This window comes from Gavialis gangeticus, unplaced genomic scaffold, assembly GCF_001723915.1.
Source record: "Gavialis gangeticus isolate Ggan-Ray unplaced genomic scaffold, GavGan_comp1, whole genome shotgun sequence".
In the NCBI taxonomy this organism is placed as follows: Eukaryota; Metazoa; Chordata; order Crocodylia; family Gavialidae; genus Gavialis; species Gavialis gangeticus.
The window spans coordinates 86,974,321-86,983,694 of NW_017728992.1; the positions used below are offsets into that span (position 1 = coordinate 86,974,321).

Below are 9,374 nucleotides of genomic sequence, written 5' to 3' on the forward strand. Positions count from 1 at the left end.
GGAGAAATGACAGATTTGGAACTTCACAAAATCAGTGATGCCTTTACATTTTTAGCCAAGGCTATGAAAAATATGATGTGTGACAAAGACTGCAATTCAACAAACAATTAAATGCATAATTTAATAAATAAACAAGTTACCTAAACTGCTTGGCTGTGTTGCATCATTTTTCAGCCCAGAGAACGGTGCTGTACGTTAAGCATGCTTGATCTTCTGCAATACCCTTCTACTTTGGGATTTTATTTTTCAGTGGAACTTGCAACCTGACTTTTTCCTCATTAGCATATTGTGCCATGCATTTTTGCAGACATTTATGCTGTATTTTTTCAGTGCTGATACTGCCTTTAAATGCTAAGCAATTTGCAAGTAAACTCACAAAAGCTTTTCCTCGGATTTCATAGGCATGTGTGCTGCCTCTCTCTGCACCCAGGCCTTGCCAATATGTAGGATTAAACTACTTTCCAAGGTTGAATAAGCCACCATCTGTCTATTTTGTGTGGTGCTGTGCACCATCCGGGAGACTTGTCCCTCAGAGCGTGTTTCCACCATATGTCACTCTTGAGTGATCAGCCATGCCAAGACATTTGGGAAAAAAATGACAGTCTAGCTGGAAAACCCTTTTAGAATTCCACAGGATGTTCGCCAAAGCTATATTTGTCAAATAGCTCAGTCCTCCCTAACCTCTGACAGTATGGCTGAAACTTTATGGATACATTTTCCCGAAGCAGAAAGCACTGTAATTTGGATGATGCAACTACATTTAACTGTCCATAGCATGGGTACTTTTTAGTCTGCCTCAAGAGACTCAAGTGTAATGCATCCTGTAGACAGAATCCAGTGGGCAAACCTGGGAAGGTTTGAGATTATATCAGTTTTGTTTCTCATAATAGCAAAATTAACAAGAATAGAGAAAGAAAAAATTCAACATTTAGCACATGCATAAAATGATGAAGACTGCTGCACCACCTTATTTCAGGCTCAGGATAGTTTCTGAATATGTGGCAGTTCCTAGAACTAGTTTACAAACTCAGAACAGCATTGTTCCCAAAGCCAGTTCAAGACTGCTCATATGCTATGACTCAACTGACTTTCAAAGGCACTGGGTTATGTAACAATTAGTATAAAATCAGGACTGTACTAGATCTACTTCTTACTGGTAAGGAGGAACTAACTCAGAATGTGAAAATTGGAACATCTGAAACTAGTAACCACAAGCTACCTGTCTGAAATCAGGTATGGGTTTAGAGAGGGCAGCACCCCAAGTATTAGATACCAGACGAGTAATCTATGGGAATAAGGAACTTTGGTGACAAGTACAATGAATAAAAATATTAACGTCTACAAGAGATTGTATGCAAACTTTTAAAATGTATTGATTTAAAAATAAAGGTTTGGATTGCTAGTGACAAATATTAAAGTAACCAAACAAGGCTACCCTATGTGTACTAAAGCATATGAAACAAAAGGCAGCAAAACACCAAATGAATTAATGTTCGCTACAAGGGATTGGAAACAGACAACAAAATTTTACAAATCCTCCCAAAGATGGAGGTACTGAAAAGACAATGCATCCAGTTAATATGAAGGGGAAAGGTGATAAATAAGGATGGGTGTAGACGAAACGGGAGCCCTAAATCGAAGCAGTGGGTTTTAAAAAACACTGCTTCAATTTAGGTCTGATTAAACCCCCATGTCGTGCACACACCCCACTGAATTACCTGCCTTTCCAGCAAGGAGGGGAGAACAAGTGCTGATGGGCAGAGTAGTCCCTGGGCTGCAGGGGAAGGAGGGGGCTGCTGTTTCCCTGTGTGGCAGCCCCCCTTGGTAGCACCCACCCAGTGCTGGGGGGCACTGAAACTGCACCCGGCTCAGGCAGTCCTGGGGAGCACTGAAACCATGGAGTGAAGCACCGGGCCCTCGGGCAGCTCAGGCAGGCTCCCGGTTGGGGGTGGGGGGAATCAGGCTTGCCACTTTTCTTGGGCAGAGTCTGCTTTCCCGGGCTGCTGCCAGGCTGCCTACAGAGCCGTGGAGCTGCACAGAGCCTGGTGCTTCACTCCGCAGCTGTAGGGGCAGCAAACTAAAACTCCTCAAAGGAATTTTAGTTTGTTGTGTTCCAAGTCATTTAAGGCACATTACGCCGCCGAATTTCCTACAGTGGCTGGAATTAATGCTGAATATGCTGCCGAGGCATGCAAACACTGACACCATTAAAACAGTGCAAAAGCATTTAGCCTGCTTTAAAGTGTCGTGTACACATGCCTCTCATTTAATCTACACATGGCCTAAATGACCAATTAAAAATGGTTGATACATTGTGCTTTTAAAATATGTCTCTATAAAATATAGTTAAAGAAAAGGAGACGGAAAAGCCAAGCATTCCCTGTCTGAACTATTGTCAATAACCAGATAGGGATATTTATAAAATAAGAAGTATTCAAATGGCCTCTGCTAATAGGAATTTTACAGTACTAAAATAACGGAAATGAAACCAAAGAAACATCAAACACACGCCCCCAAAAAGTCCCCAAGTACATCATTGATTACTTTACTGGGGAAAGAACAAAGGGAACGTAAAACAGGATTTACAAAAATTAACCACTTGCTCATATAACACTCTCCTTTCAATTTACTGGTAATGATTTCCAAGGCAGCATATTCTCACAAAGTTTAACTCTTCCTTGGCCTAGGCACAGAGAAAATGCTGCTCTCTCTAGTCAGCCAAGAAAAACTGAACACCTGGACACCGTGGCACAAAATCTCAAGTGGCCCGTTTCCCAATATTAAACTACTAATTTGTTCATTTGTTCTGCTTGACTGAACTGTCCCTATGCCCCTTCCCTCCATTCACAGGCCAAAAAGATCTTTCAGTTATACTGCATTGTAGTTTTGGTGATACTTGTCACTGACTGTCTACAATTCCAAATGAGAGTAAAAGAAGGCGAATTAAATCACTCTGTGCTGTAAACTAAGAAAAGGGGTGCTCTGGTGCAAACATTTGCTCAAAAAAGTTCACAAAATGTGTCTGCTGTTAAACCTACCACGAGCTGTGGAACAGCTAATATGAAGATCCTCTTATACAGAGAAGAATATACAAACAGTATACACCGGGAACAAAACACTGACATGGGAAGAAAGAGATGTGTCTGGTATTCTCACTTTATTCTGAGTGTCATCATGTGTGCTAATGTCACTTGTTTGTCTCACACTACTTGAGACCCAAGAAAAGGGACCCAGTCAGTCTGATATCTTTAGAGAAACTCTGGTTGTTTCCATTGTATTTAGCACCTAAACTGAAAGGATGCACTCCTCAGTCATAAAAGCACATTTGAAAAACTATTCCCTAAAAAATACTCGGTAAATCTAAAGAATCACTATGGCTCGTACCTCCCAAGCTTTCAATAACTTACTAGCAGAGCCACAAGCTGGACAAGCGTGGGAGGAGGGGCCAACAGGCCACACGTTGGGTGGAGGGGGAGAGAGGACACAGGCCACACATTTGGGGGGTAAGAGGGGGCACAGGCAATGGGGGGGGCACATGCCTCCCAAGATTTCTGCACCCAGCGTGGGACTGCAGTGGGGGTGGACCAGCTCTAGAGAAGTAGCCTCCACAGCCCAGCACATGGGATACGGTGCACAAGAGAGCACCACACCACCATTGCCACCAAGGTGGAGCATGGTGGTGCAGAGTTGACCCCCCGCTGCTGCCAAGGGGGCAGGGGACACCTCATCTTGGAAGCCATAGCAGTGTGGCACTCTCTCCCATGCCAGGTCTCATCCACTGAACCACGCGGGCACCTCATGCCCAGAGTTGGTCTGGCCCCACTGCAGCCCCACACCCCGCTATGGGCACAGGTGTCTCAAGGGGCACATGCCCCCACACACATTGCCTGTGACCCCATCCCCCCACCGATGCCCACACACCCCCTTCCTTGCTCACACTCTGATAGCAGCGACTAGCAGGTCAGGAGTGAGAGGCACCAGCAGAGCTGAGAGGCTGTGGGTCGGGAGTGAGGAGCACTGGCAGGATCAAGGAGCTGTGGGTTGGGAGTGAGGGGCACTGGTAGGGTTGGGGGTCAGAAGTGAGGGGCACTGGCACGGCTGGGGGGCTGCAGGTTTGGAGTGAAATGCACTGGCAGGGCTAGGGGGCTGTGAGTTGGGAGTGAGGGGCAACAGCAGGACTGGGGGGCTGCATGTCAGAAGGGAGGGGCACTGGCACGGCAAGGGGGCTGTGGGTCAGGAGTGTGGGGCACCTGCAGGGCTGAAGGGGGCTGTGTTCAGTTGATACATATACATTCTAATATTATGTAAGCCTAAGCCTGTCTGTCCATAATGCTTTATTCATGCTCTGATTGGCTGTTTGTCAGCCAATCAGAGCACAAAGAAGCATTCCAACAGAAGGCAGCCTGCCATCATGATGGTGGGAACACAGGAGACGGAAAGGGGGGTGAGGCCAGCACAGCTGGCCTCCCCCCCTCCCTGGAGGTGGTGGCAACAGAGCAGACAGAAGGGGTGGGGCAAGGCCAGCAGGACTGGCCTGTCCCCCACCTCCCACCCTGCTCCCTGCAGGTAACACAGGGTGGGAGCAGGCCCAGACCCAACACAGGGAAAAAAGCCAGCTCCCCGCAGCATTGGGAGGGGAGTACAGCAGGTCCAGCCCAGCCTGGCTCAGCCCAGCAGCTCAGGGGGTAAGGGGGTAGTAAGACTCCTCCCCCACAATGGGCCTGGGCTCACTCTACCCCAGCTCCCCCATGTCTGCCCCAAACCTGCTCCTCCTGTCCCAGCGCCGCTGTCGGGTTGGCCCGGGCCCACTGCTCCCCCCCACCACAGCGGCCCAGCTTCTCCTCACCCTCGAGCCGGGTCCTCCCTTGCATGAGACCCAGGCCCATTCCTCCCTTCCCCCTGCTGCTGCGGTGGGAGCAGGCCTGGACCCCAAGCAGCAGGAGGGAAGGCGAAGTGGGCCTGGACGAGGGGGGTGGGGGTCAGGGCTGCAACCCACTTGCTCCCCATCCCTATCATTCTTGAAAGGCAATTGGCTAGTACACACACACACACACACACACACACACAGAGAGAGAGAGAGAGAAGCATCTCATTTTAATTGTGGAAAAATGCAGATTTGGGGGTTTTCAATGAGAGAATCTGACTTTTTTTAAATTATAGAATTTGCATCTTTTAAACAGAGTACACATACATCGAGGCTGCTCCAACATTCTGTAATTACAATGCATGAGAGCAGATTTGATTAATCGAGTCTGCTAAAGCATGGTAATTACCGTGCTCCAGCAGACTCTAGCACAGGGATGAGCAAAATGTGGCCCGCGATCCAGATGTGGCCCACCAGATCATTATATCTGGCCTGCAGGGCCCCCCCAAAATTTAGAGCATAAATATTTATCTGCCCCTGGTTGCCTGTCATGCAGCCCTTGATGGCTTGCCAAAACTCAGTAAGCAGACCTCTGCCCAAAATAATTACCCGCCTCTGCTCTAGCATCATGTGTATTCCCACGCTGAAAAATGGTGGCTTGGGCGCTTTAAATAAAGCTTGATCTACAAGCTTTAGTTAAAGCACCCCCCACTGCCATTTTTCAGTGCAGGAATGCTGATGCACATAATGCTCCGGGCACTTCAATTAGAGCATCTCTCAGAGCCTCTCTAATTAAAGCACATTTCCCTTTGCCCTCCCCCCAGAGCATGCATATAAATGCCTTTAGGCTAGGGACAGACATTACACATAAACTAGTTTAAGTGACCAGAAACTGGTTTAAACCTGTAACAGAACAGATGTTCAGTACACATAAACCAGTTTGAAAATGGCTGAAACAGGTTTGAGATAAATCTGGTTGAATGTAGTATCAGACTTAACTGATTTGGGTCAAACCAGTTTATGCAATATCTGTCTGAGACCCCTTGCTGATTTAAGATAAACCAGACACCCCCAGCATCCTGGCATGCTCCCTGGGTGGGGTGGGGCTCTCTGTTCCTCAACAGGGATGGCCCCTCCCTTCTGCTCCCTGGCTAGAGGTCTGGCAGAGCCTGTAGGTACAGCAAGGTCTGCTTGGTTTCCCTCTGCCCTACCCTCCACCCCCTCGCTGCTTGCTGCTGAAGCAGGGGTCCCCCTCCCTCCTCCCCCCCACAGACCCTAGACATGTGGTATGTTAGCTAATGCTGAGATGTGTCTATGTGTGAGTCTCTCCAATTTCACTGGGACAGGCAGACAGAACAGTGACTGCTTAGGGCTGTTTGGAGCTAATCAACAGGTCAGCCAGTAAGCTGTTTAAGAAGAGTTCGAAGTAATGGAGAGAGGCTATTGTTTTGCTAATGAAGTGATAAATACTGTTATCAGCCCTTTGCTGGCTTGCCTGTCAGTTTGCTGCAGACAGTCTAAAGCAGCAGGGAGAGGGAGACTGAAAAGCTCTGCATCATCAACAGATGCATGTACTGCACACCCCCCCTTCCCTCAGAGTGCTAGACCCCAGCCCCCTGTTAGCAACCCTCCCGCCCCTTGAGCAGCGAGCAGGGAAAAGCCTGGGACGGCGCAGGCAGACCTTCCTAATCAGAGGCCCTGCTGGGGCCTGGCCACACAATGCCTCCCCTCTGCTCAGGACTGTGGAAGGGAGGTTTGCTCTAGAGCCCCCCAGCTTCTAGCCTGAGCCACTGCAGGCATGTGCCTGCATGTCTGTACAGTTACAAAGTGATTTAGCCTAGCCAGGTTAGGCTAACCTGCAAAGATTGAATCAATTCAGGCTCAGGTTTTTTGAATGTCTGTCCTTAGAGACTAACTACAGCAAAAGCTTTCTTATCTGGCACCCATGGGGAATGGGGGGTGGCTAGATAACAAAATATGCTGGTTAACAGAGAGGCTCGAACAGGGGTCTTTGCCCTGGGCCATGGGGGCTCAGTGAAACCGGAAGTGCCACTGTGGGCACTTCCGGTTTCCCTTTTACCTTACAAGCTGGCAGGCCGGTTAATAGAGGCAGCCCGGCTTGGAAGGTGCCGGTTAATGCAGCTTTACTGTAATTCAGAAATGCCCGATTTCAGGCTAACACAGCTAACTGCTCCTCTCTACTTTTTAAGAATGATTCCTACAAAGAAGCCTGTCAAATGTAAACAGTTGTTCAGAAACCATGCCTACAGGATATCACTGTATAAAGCAGCTAAACAATTCTCTCATATAAATGCAAAACTCCAATGAGCCATCTTTTAACAACTATACAACTAATGTAAATAAAAAGCAGCTCTAGTAAGGTCTCCATTTGCAGAGGAAACTTCACTCAGAGAGTAATGCTGTTGAAGAGGTATTTACAAAAAACTAAGGTCAAAGAGTTCCTCATATTTATTAAACCACTATTCTGTGGGTAAGGGCAGAGAGATCTTTCCAATTTCCGTTCCTCAAAGTCATCTCCACATCACAGTTTTCAGTGAGTGCAAACAAGCAGGAACTAATCAGTTAACACAAATGGACCAGAAAAGAGATGAAAGAGTTTGATGATAACTTATCAAACACCACTGAAAATGATGCATCAGCTATTCATGTCTGATTAAAACATCAGTGCTGCAACTCCCTGGTACTACAAGCAGAGAGCTGCCTGTTAAAGATGTCAGTGCAGGATTACGAAGTGAACCACGTACTATGCTTAAACCTGAAACTTCTAGGCAAATCATAATTTACAAGAACAAAATCTTGTAATTAAAATAACATGAGATTCACCTCTGTTAGGGAGATAGAGAAGAGAGGCTGGGGGAAAATTAGCTCAGTCTTTCAAATCAACAGAGATTAAACTATTCTACTCATGTACGCTCCCTCCCTCAGCTTCCCCCTCCTCCCCAAACGCAAGAAAAATATGCCATCACTCTAGGTCAAGTGGGGAAAAAGAAAAACAGGCCCAGCTGCCTCAGGCCAAACAACATGCAGGTTTGCTGTCCTCCCTGCTGTGTTGGCTCAAGCACTTCAGACTGGATAATTCAGAAGCACGATCTCCCAAGCTTTTATAAATGCCAGAACCATCTAAGAGGAAAATAGGACAAGGCCACCCCCCGGGCAAGTCTGTACTAAAATCTACCCGCTGCAAGGCAGAACTACGGTAAGTATCACATAGGACAGACTGCTCTTGCTACAACAATGCAGCCTCCAAAGAGAGCGTGTGCAAAAGGGACTTTTGGAGAACAAAATGTGATGCTTTAGTGTCACCACCATGAAGGGAGAGAAAGGAGGTATCCAGCTCAACAACAAATTATACGAGACATTATGTTTTCAACAATAATCCAAGAGTCATGCAAGTGCAACACTAACTACTCTCTCCAGGGAAAAACGCAGTTCAGTAGCCTACAATACTTCCAAAGTGTACAAGGGGAACAAGAACTCTGAATTATAATTTTAGGGGAATAAAACAAGCAGTAATATGCAATTAGCCTGCCAATACATTTTTTTTCCTTTGAGAAAAACAGTGGTTTAACCAGAATTTTTGCAGCTACTGAGGAGCAAGTGTATGTTTCACAGCACTCTAGACTGAGTCAACCCAGAAAACAAGCCAAAACAAGAGTTGAAACATCTTTTTTCCTGTGTAGCTCCAATGTGTAACAGCAAGTAGCTAAACAACATGCTCTCCAGCAGATGGCTGAAATAAAAAGAACACTCTTTTTGATTAATTAGGAAATAAATTAATCTGCTGTTAGCACAACAAGTTACCATGCAGAAGACCTGGGTTCCTGTTAAACTTTGGAGATCAGGGATTCAGTACAAGATTTCAGTTCCCCCTGGAAGAGATGAACACTGTATACAAGTCTAGTGAAGAATGGCCCCTATACTGAAAAGCCTACTGGCCACTTTTGCAGCCTGTCAGGTAAACAACTTGGCATGAAGGAGAAGTTTTCTACAAATTAAATGGCACCAGAATACAAGTGGAAGAGACCGTTCCAGGCCCAAGAGTAGTCACTTAAAGTTTGGTGGCCCTACGTGGAGGAACACAAGCCACACGGGAATGTGTCCCCCACATACCAGGGTTCAGTGAACAAGGAAGTTTCCTTCACTCAAAATCTATTTTCCCATGATATGAGCACTCGAGTTAGTCCTGGAGAATTAAATAAATGTTCTACCCATAGACCAGCTTCAGCATGGGCATGTGCATGCAGTTAGTTGAGAATGACCAAAGGATGGACACTAAGCTCATCTGCAGAGCCAGCTCCCCACATTTCCAACTCCCAACTTCACTCCACTAGTACCTGCTCCCCATAACTTGCTTTTTGTTGGACTTACGGCTTTGTATACTCTAATGACAAGCCTGTTCCCCACTCAGGACTTGTGACTGAACAGGTGCTCCAAAAGCAGTTTCCACAGTGGCCACTTCAACACCAAGAAAGAAAAAAAAAAAAAAAAA

The 9,374-nt window shown here is 46.6% G+C and overlaps 1 protein-coding gene across 2 annotated transcripts in view; it reads right to left on the minus strand.

Moving 5' to 3' along the window:
- The window catches only part of LDLRAD4 (low density lipoprotein receptor class A domain containing 4), a 599,211-nt gene that overhangs the window by 525,403 nt on the left and 64,434 nt on the right, over nucleotides 1-9,374 (minus strand). The gene's annotated exons all lie outside the window — the stretch shown is intronic.